The 23,790-nt window shown below is 38.5% G+C and overlaps 1 protein-coding gene and 1 non-coding gene across 8 annotated transcripts in view; both read right to left on the bottom strand.

The window, feature by feature from the left end:
* Positions 1-23,790, bottom strand: part of ADAMTS17 (ADAM metallopeptidase with thrombospondin type 1 motif 17) — a 346,090-nt gene that overhangs the window by 289,650 nt on the left and 32,650 nt on the right. The window lies entirely within an intron of this gene.
* On the bottom strand, positions 191-297 carry LOC137776676 (U6 spliceosomal RNA). Its single transcript, XR_011076292.1, has one exon. It is a non-coding gene; the product is annotated as a U6 spliceosomal RNA (small nuclear RNA).

Raw genomic sequence — 23,790 nt, 5'->3', positions numbered from 1 at the left:
TCCCTGTGCTATACAGTAAGTCTTGTTGGTTATCTTATAAATAGTAGTGCGTGTACGTTAATTCCAAGCTCCTGATTTAACCCTCCCCGCCACGTTTCCCCTTTGGTAACCATAAGTTTGTTTTTGATACCTGTAAGTCTGTTTCTGTTTTGTAAATAAGCTCATTTGTTTCTTTTTTTTAAATTAGATTAAAAATATGGAATGCTTCATGAATTTGCGTGTCATCCTTGCACAGGGACCATGCTACTCTTCTCTGTATTGTTCCAATTTTAGTACATGTGCTGCTGACACGAGCACTAAAGAGTTTTAAAATAAGTGAAAGAATATTAGACTTTTGTAGTACTATGATAAGTATTTCCTCGATTTCATCACCTTTTAATTGTATTTGATGTTTAAATCTTTACCCATGCTTTTACCATAACTTTTTGGTGTCATTTCTGAGTCTTTGTCATTGAATAGAGGGTTTTAATGCCTTTATATTTATTATAAAAATGATCATTTTTGATCTTCTGTCATATTTTTAGTTCCTTTTCTCTATTTTCCTATGTGAGCTATATTTCACTGAGTTTATCATCTCCAGTATTGAGGAAGCAATTCTACAATAAGCTATCCTTACAATCTTAGGAAACATTCTTTCCATGTCAAGAACATAGTAGAACTTTGGCTTTCCCTCTGTGCAGAGAAGAATTTAACATCCCTTTTTTCTCCCAGATTCCTTTCCACTTTTCTTTTATTTGTTTATTTATTTGTTTATTTATTTGTTTGTTTATTTATTTATTTATGGCTGCATCAGGTCTTCGTTGCTGTGCATGGGCTTTCTCTAGTTGCGGTGAGTGGGGGATACTCTTTGTTGCATTGTGCAGGCTTCTCATTGCGGTGGCTTGTCTTGTTGCGGAGCATGGGCTCTAGATGCGCAGGCTTCAGTAGTTGTGGCACACAGGCTCGGCAGTCGTGGCTCGTGGGCTCTAGAGCGCAGGCTCAGTAGTTATGGTGCATGGGCTTAGTTATTCCATGGCATGTGGGATCTTCCCGAACCAGGGATCAAATCCGTGTCCCCTGCATTGGCAGGTGGATTCTTAACCACTGCGCCACCAGGGAAGTCCCCCACTTTTCTGATTTGTAAATATTTCTTAAATTTGAGGTACAGAATATTATTAAAGTACTTTATATTTTACACCTTTCCTTACTTTTTACAACAGCTTTATTGAGATATGATTCACATACCATACAATTCATCCATTTTAAGGATACAATTCAATAGCTTTTGGTATATTCTCAGAGTTGCACAACCATGATGACACAAATAGACAATTTTTATCACCCAAAATGAAACCCTATACCCATTAGCAATCACTTCTCATTTCGCCCTCTACCACCCCCGCCCCAGGAAATCACTAATTACTTTCTGTCTCCATAGGTTTGCCTATTCTGAACATTTCATATAAACAGAATAATTTAATATGTGGTCTTTTGTTTCTAGCTTCTTTCTCTTATGAAAGTATTTTCAAGGTTCATCCATCCAGCATGTATCTGTACTTTATTCCTTTTTGTTGCCAAATAAGATTCCATTGCATGGAATACCACTTTGTTTTCCATTCATCAGTTGATGGACATTTAGGTTGTTTTCATATTTTGGCTATTGTGAATAATGCTCCTATGAACATTCATGTATAAGTTTTTATGTGAATAAATGTTTTAATTTCTCTTGGGTGTATACCTTGGAGTAGAATTGCTAGGTCATGTCGTAACCCTTTGCTTAAACTTCTGAGGAACTGCCAACCTGTTCTTCAAGTGTCTGTACCATTTTATATTCCCAGCAGCACCATATGAGGGTTCTAGTTTCTCTACATTTCCAGCAACACTTATTATTGTCCATCTTTTTTATTGTAATTATCCAAGTGGGTACGAAATGGTATCTCACTGTGGTTTTGATTTGCATTCCTCTGGTGTCTAATAATGCTAAGCATTTTTTCATGTGATCATTGGTCAATTATATGTATATTCTTCAGAGAACTATCTTTTCAAGTCCTTTGTCTATTTTTCAATTGAGTTGTCTTTTTAGAGTTGAATTATAGGATATATCCCAGGTACAAGTCCCTTATCAGATATATGATTTGGAGAAATTTTCTTCTATCATGTGAGTTATCTTTTCACTTTCTTGATTGTATCCTTTGAAGCACAAAATATTTTAATTTTTATTAAATCCAATTTATTTTCTTTGGTTGTGTTTTTGATGTCATATCTAAGAAACCATTGCCTAATTCAAGGTCATAAAGATTTATTCCTATATTTTCTTCTAGGACCATGATAGTTTTAGCCCTTACATTTAGGTCTTTGATCTTCCCTTAACTCTTTAATTATTGCTTTCCATTTGTAACTGTATTTGCATCAATTAGTTAAGCTTAACTCTATGTTAAACCAGTTTCAATCATCCACATCAACTCTTTATATCATGCCCTCCCTATTTCTAATCTTTTAATTTTGCTTCAGCTCACAATCAACTGCAATTATGTTTTAAAGAAATTCTTCCTAGAAGGACAAGCAGGGTGTATGGTTTCTAAACTCTTACATATCTAAGAGTATCAGGTGCCCTCACAGGTGAACAACAAATTATCTGAGTGTCATATTCTTGGAGCACAGTCACCTTTTTTTTTTTTTTAATAAATTCATTTATTTATTTTTGGCTGCACTGGGTCTTCGTTGCTGCACGTGGGTTTTCTCTAGCTGTGGCGAGCAGGGGCTACTCTTTGTTGTGGTGCGTGGGCTTCTCATTGCAGCGTCTTCTCTTGTTGCAGAGCACAGGCTCTAGGCACGCAGGCTTCAGTAGTTGCAGCATGCAGGCTCACTAGTTGTGGCTCATGGGCTCTAGAGTGCAGGCTCAGTAGTTGTGGTGCACAGGCTTAGTTGCTCCGCGGCATGTGGGATCTTCCCAGACCAGGGCTTGAACCTGTGTCCCATGCATTGGCAGGCGGATTCTTAACCACTGCGCCACCAGGGAAGCCTGCACAGTCACTTCTTGTCCCAACACTGCAGTCCTGGCTCCACTGTCTTCTAGGACTTAGTATCATGGACAACTCAGGCCTGCCAGATTTTTGTTTCTTTTAAGTAACCCGTTTTGTCTGCTTGAATACTGGTATAACTTTTCCTATTATTCTTATAATTCACAAATTTTGCCAGAATAAATAACTGTGGGCCTATGTATATGAATTTTGATCAAAACACAGTAAGCCTTTTATCTGGTAAACTGAGATTTCTTTAAACCTTCCAGAAAGTCTTCATTCATTAAAAATCTTTGATGAATGCCCCTATCCTAACTTGGGCAGAGGGGTTCCTTCTGCAGAGATTCTAAAATTGGACTTAATTTTCTGTAACCCATTTCTATCACTTCCTTTCTCACCACTCTATTCTTTCCTTCCTTTGCCCCCAAAGAAGCATGTCACATTTATTCTCTACATCACTTATTCAAATGTGTAATGTCATTTCAACTGCATAGTGCCTCCCTTGTAGATTTTAATTCTGCTACAGCAAACTAGTTTTATAAGCTTTCATTATCTCACCAGTTCCCTTTTATTTTAAGCTTATTGTTTTTACATCTCATTCTGCAGTTCTTATGGCTTTTGCTTCTTTAAAGTCCTATCTTCCTTTTTTATGACTTCTGACATCTGTTTAGGTCCAAATGTTCTCTTTTTTATTGAAGTATAGTGGATTTACAATATTGTGTTAGTTACAGGTGTACAGAAAAGTGATTCAGTTATATATATGTATTTTCAGATTATTTTCCATTATAGATTATTATAAGGTATTGAATATAGTTCCCTGTGCTATACAGTAAATCCTTGTTGCTTACCTATTTTATATATAGTAGTGTGTATATGTTAATCCCATAATTTATCCCTCCCCACCTTTCCCCTTTGGTAACCATAAGTTTGTTTTCTATGTCTGTGAGTCTGTTTCTGTTTTGTAAATAAAATCATTTGTATTATTTTTTAGATTCCACATGTAAGTGATATCATACAATATTTGTCCTTCTGTCTGACTCACTTCATTTAGTATGATAATGTCTAGGTCCATCCATGTTGTTGCAAATGGCAATGTTTCATTTTTTATGGATGAGGAATATTCCACTGTATACATACACCACAGCTTCTTTATCCATTCATCTGTTGATGGACACTTAGGTTGCTTCCATGTCTTGGCTATTAGAAATAGTGCTGCTATTAATATTGGGGGGCATGTATCTTTTCAAATTAGAGTTTTTATCTTTTCTGGATATATGCCCAGGAGTGGGATCACTGGATCACATGGTAGTTCTGTTTTTATTTTTTTAAGGAACCTCCATACTGTTTTCCATAGTAAAGCCTTATCTTCTTACATCCCATTAGGATACCAGTTTTCTAAAATTTATTCTGGTCCTGAAATAAATCCTTTCCAAAGATATGTTTTCTCTGCATATCCTTTCCCTTATAGGCTATAGTATTTGAACTCAGACCCTCAAATGGGTTTTCTGTACATACTCAAATTGCAATGAGGAGAGGTCTACCTAAAGCCAGCACCAAGACTTGGGTGAACAGGTCTCCCTTGATCACAACAGTCAGCATCCCATCTCAGACCTGCTACTAGAGGACAGGCAGACAAGCACGATGTTCAGTAGGCATCTGTGTAGTCGGCTCTACCAGGCTGTGGTGGGATCCTGTACCTCCCCAAGGAGCAGTACTGTACATTCTGAATTGACGGGACACTTAAATAGGGATCTACAGGCCTCCTTCTGTCCACAGGGCAATGCTAGATACAAAATACCAGCAACATACCTCCCGCCACAGGGCTGCCCTGGAGTTAGCTGTAGAATGGCTATAAAACAATGGCTAATGCCAAACCAACAGGGACAGCCAACCAGTTTCCTAAGTATCATAAAATTCAAAGCCAAGGACAAACAAGAGATGGGAAAATATTTCTTCCGGCTCTCTTTCAGACAGGCAGGGTTTGGCCACTCTGAAAAGCCCACTGACTACCCTTACCAATCCAGGCCCACTGTTCTTTATAGTTAGTGGAAAGTCCTTGCCAATTTTGACAACAGATTGCCTATTTCCTTCATTTTTCTAAATATGTTTTTGCCTTTTTCTATTTTCATACGGGTTTTAGTGGAAGGACTGCTTGATAGTTGCAGGGTGAAACCCGAGGCCATGCTGTAAGCACGCTTTGCAATGCCCGCAGTGCCCTTGTCATCCAGAGATTAATAAGAGAGCATTTCTATGGCCTCCTAATCTGAATGTGTCGCCACATCCTGGATGATTTATTTTAATCTGCTGCCACTGGTCTCCTATAACAAACTCATTTGGACTGTCCTAAGCTCTGTAGCACAGTCTTTACAAGAAGCTTCAATGAGCCGTAAGTCCACCAACCTCAGCATTCAATTCCTGAGAGACAATGCTCCCACATGGCAAGTCCAGACACTGACAACATGTTGAGAGCTGAGATGCCCCAGTACCTCCTCAGGACATTCAGAGGAGTCACATGCTCTCTCTTTTTATGGTACTGCTCTGCCCTATCTTTTAGAGACAGAATAGCCCCTTCACCTCCTCCCTCCCCCACCTTCTTGTCCTTTTCATCCATATTTATTGCACATCCTTTCTGAGCCAGGCTCACATCACTTCTGTTCTGATCCTGGCATATCTGAGCCAACCATCCACTGCACAACACTGGCTCGTACTGCGTGGCCCTTGGGCCATCCTGTTGTGAGAGGAGGCCTCCCTCCACAAGGTGCATGGTCAATTTCTTTGTCTGATATGATTCCAGTTACTACATCCCTGGAAACCAGACCCATCACACTGATTTTCTGCTCTAGACGCCTATAAGGGCAGACCAACATAAAGTCACCAGCCCAGCAAGCAATCTTCCAGGGCAATTCTGCCACCATAGAATCCTGATCACTTGTAGCAGGATCCTGACCTGTGGGGACCACACTGCATCATCAATCAGTACAGTGGTCTGAGATCAGCTCTGGATATGCCTTCAATTTGAAATCATACCTGCCTACACATGCCCAGCAGGAGCTTTGGACAGGGCACCAGCAGCTACATAAGCCCACCAGTTGTGGCTCTGATCCCATCACAGGTCAACTCACTCCCTGTCTGGATGCTACATGAGAGAAGATGAAAGTCCAGCCAGGGAAATCCAGAGGTCAGCTGCTATTGCCATGACTAACTTGCTTCCCAGCTCTGGGAATAACACCAATTAGTTTTCTTTCTGGAATGTCCCCTTTCAGGGCCACTTACCCTGGTCAGCATTAGAAAAAACCCACACTCCCTGTCACGCCCAACAGTAGGCCTCTCTTGCTTTGAGAAGTCTTCAAGGAATCTTAGATCATAGACTGCACTTCCAGAAGATCCATTTCAATGCTGCCCAATTTCAGTCAATCACCTTCACAACTATGCTGCCACAGCAAGCTAACCTCAGATTTCTAGAGTTCCTGCCACAGCATGAAAGAGCCATTTTATGACAACTGTGGTTCTCAAACTGACCACTTTTCTCTTGCAGCCCATGAGTTCCACTTTCAGGACAAGAGTGAAAACTGACATTTGAGCCACTACTCTTTCATTCCTTCCCATCCTAGCTCAGATTGATGGAAACTCCACTCCAGATGAGCATGACAAAGAAGCAGAGCTCCTCTTCCCCTCAGCTGCCAATCAAAGGATATGGTGCTTTACCAGGAGGGGTAGGCCACCATCATTTGTCATCTCCTCCAGTCCAAACTGAAGAGTCTAATTTCCTGATGAGTGCATCCAAAAGGTTAAGATTCCATTCCTTCACCCAGCCCCCCTCATAAGAAGGAGGTTCTAACCCAGGAAAATACTGGGGGCACAAATCACCCTTATATCAGCTTGCTCACAGGGCAGATATTCTATGTCAGGAGAGTCAAGCTGAGAAGACCAGAGACTACTAACTCTGCCTATTGTCCAGAGTAGTGGCTTAGAGATTTTCCCCAAAGACAGAGGTAGTCCATAAAAACAAAGAGCTTCTATGCTCTCCCCAAAAGTACTGGCAAATAAAGTGTGGGACGTTCAAGCCTACAGGCACTCTTGAAAACAATAAGGATTTTAGTGATAAGCAAATATGAGGCTGGCAGCTCCTCTTAATAAAGAGCAATAAGTTAAATGATAGGTCAGGTAGTTCATCAGAGAGAAAAGGAAAAGAGAGTCCTCCTGGGGTTAGAATAGACCTCAGAGACTTGCCACAAAAATGACCCCTTACTGAATTTAGTTGGATCAAATGGCAGAGCCATGTATGTCTCAGGCACTGTTGAAACCAATAGAGCAATCAGTCAGCAATTAATGAAGCACACCAGCTGGGTGTGATACCAAAAAAGGCAGACAGCTTAATAGAGAGATTAGGGAAAGAGACAGTCAAAGAGAAGCCCGATTAAACCACTGTCATGTAGGGTGACTGTGCATATACCCCAGGCTTCTCCCTCTGAGAGTGGCACTAAAGGAAAAAAGACATCACCAAAATAGTCTGAGTCACTAAACAAATAAACAAGCAAACAACAACAAAAGAAGACCTTAAGAAGTGATAAGGAACCACTATCCAGGTTCCTGCAATTATAAAATGTCCAATTTTCAACAAAAACTATGAGACACAAAAAAGAAACAGGAAAGTGTGACCCACATGTAGGGAAAAAAAGCAGGCACAGAAACTGCCTGTGAGAGAGCCCAGATGACAGATTTAACAGGCAAAGACTTAAAAACATCCACAATAAAAATGTTCAAAGAAATAAAAAAACTATGCTTAAAGATGTAAAGAAAGCTATAATGACAATGTCTCATCAAATAGAGAATATCAATAAAGAGATAGAAATTACTTTTTTTAAAGCAGTAAATTGAAATTCTGGATTTGAAAAGTACAATAACAAAAATGAAAATTTCACTACAGGAGCTAAAACTATATTTAAACTAGTAGAAGAAAGACCCAGCAAATATAAGGATATATTGATAGAGATTATACAATCTGAAGAAAAGCAGAAAATGAACAGAGCCTCAGAGAAATGTGGGACACCATTAAGCACACCAATATAATGCAATGGGAAGGAGACGAAGAAGAGAAAGGAATAGAATAAAATTTGAAGAAATAATGCCTGAAAACTTGCTAAGTATGATGAAAAACATGATTCATTCAAGACACTCAACAAAATCCAAGTAGAATAAATACAAAGAGATCCACACCCAGACATACGGTAAAAATGCTGGAAGTCAAAGAAAAAGAGAAAATCTTGAAAGCAGTAAGAGAAAATTGTCTCATCATGTACAAGGTGCCAATAAGATTAGCACCTGACTTCTCATCAGAAACAGTAAGGCCAGAGACAGTTGGATGACATATTTAAGGTGCTGAAAGAACTGTCAACCAATAATCTTATATTCAGCAAAACAATCCTTCAAAAACAAAGGTGAAATAAAGATATTCTATGATAAGCAATAACTGAGAGAATTTGCTCCTAGCAGACATTCCTCGCGAGAAATACTAAAGGAAGTTGTTCAGACTAAAAGAAAGTACCCCAAATGACAATTCAAATCCACAAACACAAGAAAAATAATAGAATTGAATATGTAATTAAAAGAAACAGTATAATTGCATATTTCTTCCCCTTTTTCTCTTAACTGATTTTAAAAGAAATTGTATAAAACATTATTTACATAGCTGTATTATCAGGCCTTTCACATAGAGAAAGATAATGTGTTTGACAATAAAAGCACAAAAGAGATGGGTGTTAGCAAAGTTGTCTTGGAGTAGGAAAATGATAACAGATGGTAACTCAAATCCACATGAAGAAATGAAGAGAGCAAGAAATGATAAAAAGGAAGGTTGATATAACAAACTCTATAGACTTGCTCAATTTTTCCTTTCTCAGCTTCTTTAATACACATAAAATTATATAAAGTAAGAAAAATTATACTAACAACAATTCATTGTTGGGTTTGTGATATGTATGTAATATATAAATATAAAATATATATTATGATATATATTTATAAACAATAATAGTTCACAAAAGGGGAAAGAGAATAGAGCGATATAGGGGTAATGTTTCTATATCTCACTAGACATAAGTTAGTAAATCTGAAGTAGATTCTGAGAAGTTAAGATATAATATGGTGGAGAGAGACCTTCAAGATGGTGGAAGAGTAAGACGTGGAGATCACCTTCCTCCCCACAAATACATCAGAAATACATCTACATGTGGAACAACTCCTACAGAACACATACTGAATGCTGGCATAAGACCTCAGACTTCCCAAAAGGCAAGAAACTCCCCATGTACCTGGGTAGGGCAAAAGAAAAAGAAAAAACAGAGACAAAAGTATAGGGATGGGACCTGCACCTTGGGGAGGGAACTGTGAAGGAGGAAAAGTTTCCACAAACTAGGAAGCCCCTTCACTGGCGGAGATGGGGGTGGACAGGGAAGAAGCATCAGAGCCACGGAGGAGAGCGCAAGCAACAGTGGTGCAGAGGGCAAAGTGGAGGTATTGCCGCACAGAGGATCAGTGCCGACCAGCACTCACCAGCCCAAGAGGCTTGTCTGCTCACCCACCGGGACGGGTTGGGGCTGGGAGCTGAGGCCCGGGCTTCAGAGGTCAGATCCCAGGGAGAGGACTGGGGATGGCTATGTGAACACAGCCTGAAGGGGGCTAGTGCGCCACACTAGCCGGGAGGGAGTCCAGGAAAATGTCTGGAACTGCCTAAGAAGCAAGAGACCATTGTTTCGGGGTGTGTGAGGAGAGGGGATTCAGAGCACTAGCTAAACGAGCTCCAGAGATGGGCACGAGCTGCGGTTATCAGCATGGACACCAGAGATGGGCATGAAACACTAAGGCTGCTGCTGCAGCCACTAAGAAGCCTGTGTGCAAGAACAGGTCACTATCAACACCTCCCCACCCGGGAGCCTGTGCAGCCCACCACTGCCAAGGTCCCATGATCCAGGGACAACTTCCCCGGGAGAATACATGGCACTCCTCACACTGTTGCAACGTCATGCAAGCCTCTGCCACCACAGGCTTCTCCTGCATTCCGTACCCCTCCCTCCCCCTGGCCTGAGTGAGCCAGAGACCCCTAATCTGCTGCTAGTTTAACCCTGTCCTGTCTGAGCAAAGAACAGACAGTCTCAGGCAACCTACACGCAGAGGCGGGGCCAAATCCAAAGCTTAACCTACACGCAGAGGCAGGGCCAAATCCAAAGCTGAACCCCAGGAGCTGTGCGAACAAAGAAGAGAACGGGGAATTTCTCCCAACAGGCACAGGAGCAGCGGATTAAATCTCCACAATCAACTTCATGTACCCTGCAACTGTGGAATACCTGAACAGACAACGACTCATCCCAAAATTGAAGCGGTGGACTTTGGGAATAATGATATATATATTTTTTTCCTTTTTCTCTTTTTGTGAGTGTGTATATGTATGCTTCTTTGTGTGATTTTGCCTGTATAGCTTTGCTTTTACCAATTGTCCTAGGGTTCTGTCTGTCCATTTTTTGTTTGTTTGTTTGTTTGTTTTAGTACAGTTTTTAGCTCTTGTTATCATTGGTGGATTTGTTTTTTAGTTTCGTTGCTCTCTTCCTTCTTTCTTTCTTTTTTTTTCTTTTTTTATTACCTTTTAAATTTTTTATTTTTAATAATTATCTTTATTCGTTATTTTAATAACTTTATTTTATTTTTTCTTTCTTTCTTTCTTTTATTCTCCCTTTTCTTCTGAGCCACGTGGCTGACAGGGTCTTGGTGCTCCAGCCGGGTGTCAGGCCTGTGCCTCCGAGGTGGGAGAGCCGAGTTCAGGACATTGGTCCACCAAAGACCTCCCGGCTCCACATAATATCAAATGGCGAAAGCTCTCCAAGAGATCTCCATCCAACGCTAACACCCATCTCCACTCAACGACCAGCAAGCTACAGTGCTGGACACCCAATGCCAAACAACCAGCAAGACAGAAACACAACCCCACCCATTAGCAGACAGGCTGCCTAAAATCATACTAAAGTAACAAGCAACCCAAAACACACCACTGGGCGTGGTCCTGCCCACGAGAAAGACAAGATCCAGCCTCATCCACCAGAACACAGGCACTAGTACCCTCCACCAGGAAGCCTACACAACCCACTGAAACAACCTTAGACACTGCGGGCAGACACCAAAAACAACGGGAACTATGAACCTGCAGCCTGGGAAAAGGAGACCCCAAACACAGTAAGATAAGCAAAATGAAAAGACAGAAAAACACACAGCAGATGAAGGAGCAAGGTAAAAACCCACCAGACCTAACAAATGAAGAGTAAATAGGCAGTCTACCTGAAAAAGAAATCAGAGTAATGATAGTAAAGATGATCCCAAATCGTGGAAATAGAATGGAGAAAATACGAGAAACGTTTAAGCAGGACATAGAAGAACTAAAGAGTAAACAAACAATGATGAACAACACAATAAATGAAATTAAAAATTCTCTAGAAGGAATCAATAGCAGAATAATGGAGGCAGAAGAACGGATAAGTGACCTGGAAGATAAAACAGTGGAAAAAACTACTGCAGAGCAGAATAAAGAAAAAAGAATGAAAATGATTGAGGGCAGTCTCAGAGACCTCTGGGACAACATTAAATGCACCAACATTTGAATTATAGGGGTCCCAGAAGAAGAAGAAAAAAGAAAGGGACTGAGAAAATATTTGAAAAGATTATAGTTGAAAACTTCCCTAATATGGGAAAGGAAATAGTCAGTCAAGTCCAGGAAGCACAGAGAGTCCCATACAGGATGAATGCAAGGAGAAACACACCAAGACACATATTAATCAAACTATCAAAAATTAAATACAAAGAAAAAATATTAAAAGCAGCAGGGGAAAAACAACAAATAACATACAAGGGAATCCCCATAAGGTTAACAGCTGATCTTTCAGCAGAAACTCTGCAAGCCAGAAGGGAGTGGCAGGACATATTTAAAGTGATGAAAAGGAAAAACCTGCAACCAAGATTACTCTACCCAGCAAGGATCTCATTCAGATTCGATGGAGAAATTAAAACCTTTACAGACAAGCAAAAGCTAAGAGAATTCAGCACCACCAAACCAGCTGTACAACAAATGCAAAAAGAACTTCTCTAGGCAGGAAATACAAGAGAAGTAAAAGACCTACAATAAACCCAAAACATTTAAGAAAATGGTAATAGGAACATACATATCGATAATTACCTTAAATGTAAATGGATTAAACGCTCTACCAAAAGACACAGACTGGTTGAATGGATACAAAAACAAGACCCGTACACATGCTGTCTACAAGAGACCACTTCAGACCTAGGGACACATACAGACTGAAAGTAAGGGGATGGAAAAAGATATTTCATGCAAATGAAAATCAAAAGAAAGCTGGAGTAGCAATTCTCATATCAGAAAAAATAGACTTTAAAATAAAGACTATTACAAGAGACAAAGAAGGACACTACATAATGATCAAGGGATCAATCCAAGAAGAAAATATAACAATTGTAAATATTTATGCACCCAACAAAGGAGCACCTCAATACATAAGGCAAATGCTAACAGCCATAAAAAGGGAAATCGACAGTAACACAATCATAGTAGGGGACTTTAACACCCCACTTTCACCAATGGACAGATCATCCAAAATGAAAACAAATAAGGAAACACAAGCTTTAAATGTTACATAAAACAAGATGGACTTAATTGACATTTATAGGACATTGAATCCAAAAACAAAAGAATACACTTTCTTCTCAAGTGCTCATGGAACATTCTCCAGGATAGATCATATCTTGGGGCACAAATCAAGCCTTGGTAAATTTAAGAAAACTGAAATCGTATCAAGTATCTTTTCTGACCACAATGCTATGAGACTAGGTATCAATTACAGGAAAAGATCTGTAAAAAATACAAACACGTGGAGGTTAAACAATACACTACTAAATAATCAAGAGATCACTGAAGAAATCAAAGAGGAAAGAAAAAAATACCTAGAAACAAATAAAAATGAAAACACGATGACCCAAAACCTATGGGATGCAGCAAAAGCAGTTCAAAGAGGGAAGTTTATAGCAATACAATCCTAACTCAAGAAACAAGAAACATCTCAAATAAACAACCTAACCTTACACCTAAAGCAATTAGAGAAAGAAGAAGAAAAACACCCCCAAAGTTAGCAGAAGGAAAGAAATCATAAACATCAGATCAGAAATAAATGAAAAAGAAATGAAGGAAACAAGAGCAAAGATCAATAAAACTAAAAGCTGATTCTTTGAGAAGATAAATAAAATTGATAAACCATTAGCCAGACACATCAAGAAAAAAGGGAGAAGACTCAAATCAACAGAATTAGAAATGAAAAAGGAGAAGTAACAACTGACACTGCAGAAATACAAAGGATCATGAGAGATTACTACAAGCAACTATATGCCAATAAAATGGACAACCTGGAAGAAATGGACAAATTCTTAGAAAAGCTCAACCTTCTGAGACTGAACCAGGAAGAAATAGAAAACATAAACAGACCAAGCACAAGCACTGAAATTGAGACTGGGATTAAAAATCTTCCAACAAACAAAAGCCCAGGACCAGATGGCTTCACAGCGAATTCTATCAAACATTTAGAGAAGAGCTAGCACCTATCCTTCTCAAACTCTTCCAAAATGTAGCAGAGGGAGGGACAATTCCAAACTCATTCCACGAGGCCACCATCACCCTGATACCAAAACCAGACAAATATGTCACAAAGAAAGAAAACTACAGGCCAATATCACTGATGAACATAGATGCAAGAATCCTCAACAAAATACTAGCAAACAGAAACCAACAGCACATTAAAAGGATCATACACCATGATCAAGTGGGGTTTATCCCAGGAATGCAAGGATTCTTCAGTATAGGCAAATCAATCAATGTGATATACCATATTAACAAACTGAAGGAGAAAAACCATATGAACATCTCAACAGATGCAGAAAAAGCTTTCAACAAAATTCAACACTCATTTATGAAAAAAACCCTCCAGAAAGTAGGCATAGAGGGAACTTACCTCAATATAATAAAGGCCATATATGACACACCCACAGCCAACATCATCCTCAATGGTGAAAATCCGAAACCATTCCCAATGAGATCAGGAACAAGACAATGTTGCCCACTCTCACCACTATTATTCAACATCATTTCGGAAGTTTTAGCCACAGCAATCAGAGAAGAAAAAGAAATAAAAGAAATCCAAGTCGGAAAAGAAGAAGTAAAGCTGTCACTGTTTGCAGATGACATGATACTATACATAGAGAATCCTAAATATGCTACCAGAAAACTACTAGAGCTAATCAATGAATTTGGTAAAGTAGCAGGATACAAAATTAATGCACAGAAATCTCTGCATTCCTATACACTAATGATGAAAAATCTGAAAGAGAAATTAAGGGAACACTCCCATTTACCATTGCAACAAAAAGAATAAAATACCTAGGAATAAACCTACCTAAGGAGACAAAAGACCTGTATGCAGAAAACTATAAGACACTGATGAAAGAAATTAAACATGATACAGATGGACAGATATACCATGTTCTTGGATTGGAAGAATCAGCACTGTGAAAAAGACTATACTACCCAAAGCAATCTACAGATTCAATGCAATCCCTATCAAACTACCGATGGCATTTTTCACAGAACTAGATCAAAAAATTTCACAATTTGTATGGAAACACAAAAGACCCTGAATAGCCAAAGCAGTCTTGAGAAAGAAAAATGAGGCTGGAGGATCAGGCTCCCTGACTTCAGACTATATTACAAAGCTACAGTAATCAAGACAGTATGGTACTGGCACAAAAACAGAAATATAGATCAATGGAACAGGATAGAAAGCCCAGAGATAAACCCACACACTCGTCACCTTATTTGTGATAAAGGAGGCAAGAATATACAATGGAGAAAAGACAGCCTCTTCAATAAGTGGTGCTAGGAAAACTGAACAGCTACATGTAAAAGAATGAAATTAGAACACTCCCTAACACCATACACAAAAATCAACTCAAAATGGATTAAAGACCTAAATGTAAGGCCAGACACTATCAAACTCTTAGAGGAAAACATAGGCAGAACACTCTATGACATAAATCACAGCAAGATCCTTTTTGACCCAGCTCCTAGAGAAATGGAAATAAAAACAAAAGTAAACAAATGGGACCTAATGAAACTTAAAATCTTTTGCACAGCAAAAGAAAACATAAACAAGACAAAAAGACAGCCCTCAGAATGGGAGAAAATATTTGCACATGAAGCAACTGACAAAGGATTCATCTCCAAAATTGACAAGCAGCTCATGCAGCTCAATATCGAAAAGCAAACAACCCAATCCAAAAACGGGCAGAAGACCTAAATAGACATTTCTCCAAAGAAGATATACAGATTGCCAACAAACACATGAAAGAATGCTCAACATCACCAACCCTTAGAGAAATGCAAATCAAAACTACAATGAGGTATCACCTCACACCAGTCAGAATGGCCATCATCAAAAAATCTACAAACAATAAATGCTGGAGAGGGTGTGGAGAAAAGGGAACCCTCTTGCACTGTTGGTGGGAATGTAAACTGATACAGCCACTATGGAGAACAGTATGGAGGTTCCTTTAAAAAACTAAAAATAGAACTACCATATGACCCAGCAATCCCACTACTAAGCATATACCCTGAGAAGACCAGAATTCAAAAAGAGTCATGTACCACAATGTTCACTGCAGCTCTATTTACAATAGCCAGGACATGGAAGCAACGTAAGTGTCCATCGACAGATGAATGGATAAAGAAGATGTGGCACATATATACAATGGAATATTACTCAGCCATAAAAAGAAACAAAATTGAGTTACTTGTAGTGAGGTGGATGGACCTAGAGTCTGTCATACAGAGTGAAGTAAGTCAGAAAGAGAAAAACAAATACCGTATGCTAACACATATATATGGAATCTGAAAGAAAAATGGTTATGAAGAACCTAGGGTCAGGACAGGAATAAAGACACAGACATAGAGAATGGGCTTGAGGACATGGGGAGGAGGAAGCATAAGCTGGGACGAAGTGAGAGAGTGGCATAGACTTATATATACTACCAAATGTAAAATAGATAGCTAGTGGGAAGCAGCCACATAGCACAGGGAGATCTGCTCAGTACTTTGTGACCACCTAGAGGGGTGGGCTAGGGAGGGTGGGAGGGAGGGAGATGCAAGAGGGAAGAGATATGGGAACATATGTATATGTATAACTGATTCATTTTGTTATAAAGCAGAAACTAACACACCATTGTAAAGCAATTATACTCCAATAAAGATGTTAAGAAAAAAAGATATAATATGGTAATTCCTATAACAATCATTAGGAAAACATTTCAAAAACATATAGTGACATAATAATTAAAAGCATTAAAATGTTAAACTAGAAAATATTCATTAAATTAAAAAATAAAGCAGAAAAGGAGTTATAGAGGAATAAAAAAGGTAACAGACGTATAGAAAACAAAAACTTAAATGGCAGACATAAATGCAACTATGTCAATAATAACATTAGATGTGAGTGGATTAACCAACTGAGATTGGCAGAATAGATTTTAAAACTCCAACCACATGTTGTAGACACCAGACACACATTACATTCAATGATACAAATAGGTTGAAAGTAAATGAATGGAAAAGACATATCATTCAAACAGCAACCATAAGAAAGCTGGAGTGGCTGTATTAATATCAGACAACTTAGACAATAAAACATAAAGTGTTATTGGCGATAAAGTGGATGTTATTAATGATAAAAGAGTCAATTCATCAGGGACATGAAACAATTATAAACTTATGTGCACCTGACAGGACCCCATAATATATGAAGTAAAAAAAAAATAAATTTTGAAGAAAGAAATAGATAATTCAACAAAATACTTAGATACTTTAAATCAATAACTTAACCTTTTACCTCAAGACATTAGAAAAAAGAAGGGCAAACAAAATCCAAAGAAGAAGAGGAAGAAAATAAAAATTAGAGAAAAAAATTATTGAAATAATAGAAAAATAAGAGAAAATCAACTAAACCAAAAGTTGCTTCCTTAAAAAATCAACAAAATTAACAACATTTAGCTACAACAAAATTAACAACATTTAGCTACAATGACCAAGGGAGAAAAAAAATAAAAGACTCACATGTGAAAGAGGGAATATTACCACTTATCTTACAGAAATACAAAAGATTATAAAGGAATACTGTGAACAATGTATGCCAACAAATTAGATAACATAGATGCAATGAACAAATTCCTAGAAAGACAGAAACTACAAAAACTTACTCAAGAAAAAAAATACACTCTGAATGGACCTATTATAAGTAAAGAGTTTGAATTAGTAATTTTAAAACTACCCACAAAGAAAAGCCAGGCAAAGATGGCTTAGCAGTAAATTCTACCAAACATTTAAACAGGAATTAATACCAATTCTTCACAAACTCTAATTCTTCAAAAAATTAGAAGAGAAGGGAAGACTTCAAAACTCATTTTATGAGGTCAGTAATTTTATGAGGTCAGTATTACTCTAATATCAAAACCAGACAAAGACATCACAAGAAAAAAAAAACGCAACAGACCATTATCTCTAACAAATATAAATGCAAATATCCTCAAAAAATACTAGCAAACTGAACCCAGCAAGATATAAAAAGGACTATATACTATGACAAATGGTATATATAATGGTAATGGGATTTTTCACATGAGTGCAAAATTGATTTGACATCCAAAAATCAAAAAATGTAATACCAATCTAATACCAGTAAAGGACAAAAACCACATGATCATCTCAACAGATACAGAAAAACCATTTGACAAAATTGAACACCCTTTCATGATTTAAAAAAAAAGACAAATTACTCAACAAACTAGGAATAAAGAAAATGTCCTCAACCTGAAAAAGAGTATCTACAAAAAACACACAACTAACATCATCCTCAATGGTGAAAGACTGCATCCTTTCCTCCTAAGACCAGGAACAAGAGAAGGATATCGTTTCTTGCCATTTCTATTCAACCTTGCGTTGAAGGTTCTATCCAGGGCAATTAGGCAAGAAAAAGAAATAAAAGGCATCCAGATTGAAAAGGAAGAAGTAAACCATCTCCATTCACAGATGACACAACCTAGTATACAGACACTGCTAAGGAATCCACTACAACTATTTGAATTAATTAATGAGTTCAGCAAGACTGAAGGATGCAAGATCAATAAACAAAAATCTATTGTATTTCTATAGTAGCAGTGAACAAACCAGAAATGTAATTAAGAAACAACTTTTTACATTAGCCTCAAAAAGAATAAAGTGCTTAGGAATAAATTTAACAAAAGAAGTGAAAATCTTATTCTTTGAAAGTTAAAGAATACCTAAATGCACATGTTTATGAATCAGCAGACTTAATACTGTTAGGATGGCAATACTTCCCAACCTGATCTACAGATTTAATGCAATCCCTATCAAAATGCCACCTGGCTTCTCTACAGAAATTGAAAAGCTGACCCTAAAATTCATATGGAAATTCAACGGACCCAGAATAAAAACAACAGCAAAAAAAAAAAAAAAAAATTGAATGAGACACTTCCCAATTTCAAGTCTTACTACATACCTAAAGTGATCAAGACCATGTGGTACTGGCATAAGGATAGTCATATAGATCAGTGGAAGAGAACTGCGAGTCCAGGAATAAACCTATATATTTGGGGGCAATTAATTTTGACAAGAGTATCATACCACTCAATGGGGAAAGAATAGTCTTTTCAAGAAGTGGTGCTGGGACACCTGGATATCAACATGCAAAAGAATGAAGTTGGACTCCTTCCTCACACCATATATAAAAAATAACTGAGAAAACCTAATTGTGAAAGCTAAACTACCAAACATAAATGTAAATCTTTGTGACCTTGGATTAGGTAATGGTTTCTTAGATATGATACCAAAAGCACAAACAAATCAAAGAAAAACTAGATAGATTATTCTTCATCAAAATTAAATTTGGGAGCTTCAAAGGATATCAATCAAGAATGTAAAAAGCAAGTACAGAATAGAAAATTTTTATAAATCACATACAGTCACTTTTCATTATTTACGTATTCCATGTTTGCAAATTCACCTATTTGCTTAAATGTATAAGAAAACCCAAAATCAATACTCATAAAACTTTCACAGTCATTCACTGACATCTGCAGAGTGGCAAAAAAATCTGAGTCACCCAACATGCACATTCCCAGCTGAGGTCAAACAGCAATGCTCTGCCTTCTGATTTTGCTATTTCAAATGGCTCCTAAGGGTAGAGCTGAAGAGCTATCCAGCATTACTAAGTGCAAGAAGGCTTGGCACATCTATGATGTGCTTTACAGATAAACTTCATTCAGACATGAGCTATAGTGCTGTTGCCCATTAGTTCGATGTTAATGAATGAACAATGTATATTAAATAAGGTATCTTTAAACAGAAACATACCTAAAACAAAGTTATGTATGGATTGGTTGATGAAAATGTGACCAGAAGCTCTCAGGAACCTAACCCTGTATTTCCCCCAGGAGCAATGGTTCAGTATCTGGTAATTCAATGTTCACAGAAACTTTACAGAACTTAACTACCACAAATAATGATAATTAACAGTATCTAATAAGAGGCTTGTATCTAGAATACATAAAGAACTCCTACAACTCAACAGCAATAAGACAACCCAATTTTAGAATGTTGCAAAGGATCTGAATAGACAGTTCTACAAAGAACATATGCAAATAGCCAATAAGCACATAAAAAGATGCTCAACATTGTTACACAGCAGGAAAATGCAATTCAAAACCACAATGAGATACCAATTCATACCCACTAGATTGGCTCTAATCAAAAAGATGGGCAATAACAAGTATCAGCGAGTGAAAAATTAGAACCCTCATACATTCCAGGGGGAATGTAAAATGGTGAAGCCACTTTGGAAAACAGTCTGGCAATTCCTCAAAAATTTAAATGCAGAGTTACCATATGAGCCAGCAATTCCACTCCTATGCATATACCCAAGATAAATAAAAATATATGCCCACACAAAAACTTGTACATGAATGTTCATAGCAGCATTATTCATAATAGCCTTAAAGTTTAAGCAACTCAAATGTCCATCAATTGATGAATAGATAAACAAAATGTGGTATATCCATACAATGGAATATTATTCAGCAATAAAAATAAAGTACTGATACATATTACAACATGGATAAGCCTTGAAAACATCGTAAGTGAAAGAAGCCTGTCTCAAAGGACCACATATTGTATGATTCCATTTATATGAAATATCCAGAACAGGAAAATCCATAAAGACAGAAAGTAGATTGATTTCCTAGGGCTGAGGGGTTTGGGGATAATGGGGAGTGATAGTTAATGGATACAGAGTTTCTTTTTGGAATGATGAAAATGTTCTAAAATTAGTTATGGTTATGGTTGCACAACTCTGTGATATACGGAATTGTACACTTTAAGTAGGTAAACTATATGGTACATAAGCTATATTTTAAAAGCCCTTATAAAAAAAAATCTACCAAAATAAATGGGAAAAAAAACTGTATGAGCCCAAAAAAATATTTGCCAAACATTTATCTGATAAATGACTTGTATGTAGAATATCCAAAGAACTCCCAAATCTCAACAATGAGAAAAAATGGGCAAAATATTTATGTAGACACATTGCCAAAGAAGAAATATGTTACAATCACATGAGATACTGCTACAAACCTATCAGAATGGCTAAACCTAAAAAGACTGACTATCCCAAGTGTTGAAAAGATGTGGAGAACTGGAATTCTCTTAAAGCACTGATGGGAATATAACATGGTATGACTACTCTGGAACTCGGTTTGGTAGTTTCTTAAAATGGTGAACATACACCTACTTTATGATCCAGCCATTCCTCAACTACATATTTATCCAGGAATTATTTTAAGTCTGTAAAAAGACTCAAATATTCATAGTAGCTTTACTTGTTATAGCCAATAACTGGAAACAACCCAAATGTTAATCAACAGGTGAGCAGATAAACAAACTGGATCATCCATGTGATGGAATACTACTCAGCAACAAGAAGGAATAAACTGTTGATACACACAAGAACTAGCAGTTGGTAGTTCTACCTTCAAGTCATTCACCCCCAGTGCCAGACATGTGAGTGAAGGAGTTTCCAGATCACTCCAGTCCCCAGACCTCAGGTCTTCCCAGGTGAGGCTCAGACACTGTGGAGCAGAGACAAGCTAGTTCCTCCATGCTCTGTCTGAATTCCTGACCCACAGAGCATATTAAAATGGCGGTTTCAAGCTTTGGGGGTAATTCGTTACATAGCAACAGTAACTGATCCTGGGGTAAATGTAGTAATTTGCTGGTTTTCTCCCAGGCTGAGCTAGGCAGAAACTCGTATGTCCTACCACACTTCCAAAGTCCAAAGCACCTACCTACACTACCTGAGCCAACCTGAGTTTATGCACCTGAGCCTCCTACGAGAGCACAGTCCCTTTTAAGGCATCACTCTTAGAACAGCCTCTCACCTAAGCATAGCCCCTAGCTTGAACATGACTTCTTTCCTCCACTGCCCTCGGGAGAATGGAGAAGGCGGCTAAGAGAGGACAGAGTCAGGGACTGAGCAGCACTTCACAGACACCCCTGGGTAAAGGCCACCTCGGGAGTCTGCTCAGGAGAAAAAGGCAGAGATTGACACATTGATCTACGCCACCTTAGGGGGCATCTGTAGCTTTGCCCCATCGTGACAATAGAATGCCTCCTTGCCACTTGGGACCACACAAAATCGATGGGGCTTCTGTCAGCAGCCCCACCATACTACCACATGCTGACCACGTTATGTGGACAGAAGAGAGAATACCACTCTTCAGACAGTGACTGGGTCCAGGGATGGGCATGTGACCCAAGCAGGACCCTGCAAGTCATTTTATGAAGTCTGATGTGACTGAGTTCCTGGACACTAAGAACTGCATAAGTTGCAGGGGCCAGGAGCCACTTTTCCTATTGTCAGAGACCTGCCTGAGAAAGAAACCAAGATAGAGGGAAACAGAGGCAAGTGATGGCAGGAGAAAGCAACAAAGCTCCAGCTACATTACTAAAAGAATCCTGGGTCCAGTCATGACTGAAGCTCATATTACCTGATACACTTTTCACATAAGCCAATAATTTTTTTTTCTACCAGTTAAACCTGGCATCCAGCCACGCATAACTGCTGTGGTCACATCTGAGTAATAATCTTGACCATATATAAGAGTGTCCTGCTAAGAGGGCCCAATAACCATAGATCTGACCTAGATAAGCAATTATGCTCTTTTATGAAAAATACAGAAGCAACCAACAAGCACATTATGAGAAACTGGTCCACATCCTGCCAAAAACTTCTCCCCTCTACAGAAGGATTCACTCCAGAGTTCCTTAAAATGATAAGTTCATGTACTTAATTTAAAATTTGGTTCACTTTGCAAAAATCTCACTTTTTAAACAACTTTTCAGTGACATGTATTACCAAAAACATTACACCCTGGAAGAGAACAATCTCTTACTTTTTTCTCCACACACACACACGTACACACACCCCACAAAATGTTTTATAGTAGAGCTTTGTCAAAAAGTTATTTTAAAACATTTTATCTGGCAGCCAGAAATGATGTTCAGTTGTCTGGAACATAGGCTGTAACAGGCTGCTTGTCACAGACAACTGGAAGGGAAAAAAGCAGAAGATGACAGTTGTAAATCTCAGACTCCCCAGAGACAAAGCAAGTGGCCAAATGCCATCATTCAATGCTGCTCAAAGTCTCAGCCTCCTGAAGAAAGTGCCCGCATCATTCACACTGGCGGTAAGTAAATCAGCGTTATATTTTTCCTGCAACTTGAACAGTTTCCTTCTTTTCTTGCTATTGCTAAATGTTTCCCTTTTCAGGTAGTTACTGGTGTATCAGAACTCCAAGTAACTACTCTTTAATATGGTTGAAACTGGGGAGATTGGGATTGACATATATATACTAATATGTATAAAATGGATAACTAATAAGAACCTGCTGTAAAAAAAATAAATAAAATTCGAAAATTCAAAAACAAAAATATGGTTGTAACTGGAATATCTTCAAGAAGTCTGTATTGTCAGCAATGGAATCACGAAGAAAAAAAAAGTCCTGGGAAAGGAAAACAGAACCCTGGCTTAGCTACCCAGCTCTGCACTGCTTCCCCTCCCAGCTGACTTCCTCCACTGGATGATCCAGCATGGAGTCCCCACTGCAGCCGAACAGGGCAGCAGGAAACACCACCCTTGGGATGCAGGGACAAGTCTCACCCACCTGGGAACACACCCCTTAGATGCTCAGCATCCTGGTCAGACAAGGTGAGGAAGCCACACTAGATTCAGGGCCATGAGTCCCTGCTCTTGTTTCATCCCAAGTCACTGTGTCCCCAAATCTAGCAATTGCCTGGCCTCTACTACAAGCAGGGTATTTTGCTGGGGAACATTGTGATTTTTCACAACACAGATGTCCCCAAACAAGGGACGTTTATCACCACACGATCTCCATTTTCCACCAGGGCTGGAAGCTGCATACCAACAGAACTTCCCCCCTGCTGCTGCTGCCCCCCAGCTGTCTGCCAGTGACCATGCTGTGGCCAGCCTCAGGATGGGGTCTCTGTGACAATCTCAGAGGGTGCCCAAATCTGAAGGAGAGGTACCTGCTCAAGATCACATGATATGTG

The sequence above is a fragment of the Eschrichtius robustus genome, chromosome 1 (assembly GCF_028021215.1).
Source record: "Eschrichtius robustus isolate mEscRob2 chromosome 1, mEscRob2.pri, whole genome shotgun sequence".
In the NCBI taxonomy this organism is placed as follows: Eukaryota; Metazoa; Chordata; class Mammalia; order Artiodactyla; family Eschrichtiidae; genus Eschrichtius; species Eschrichtius robustus.
Note: the sequence above shows the minus strand (reverse complement) of the source record. Positions and strands in the feature narration are given on the sequence as shown.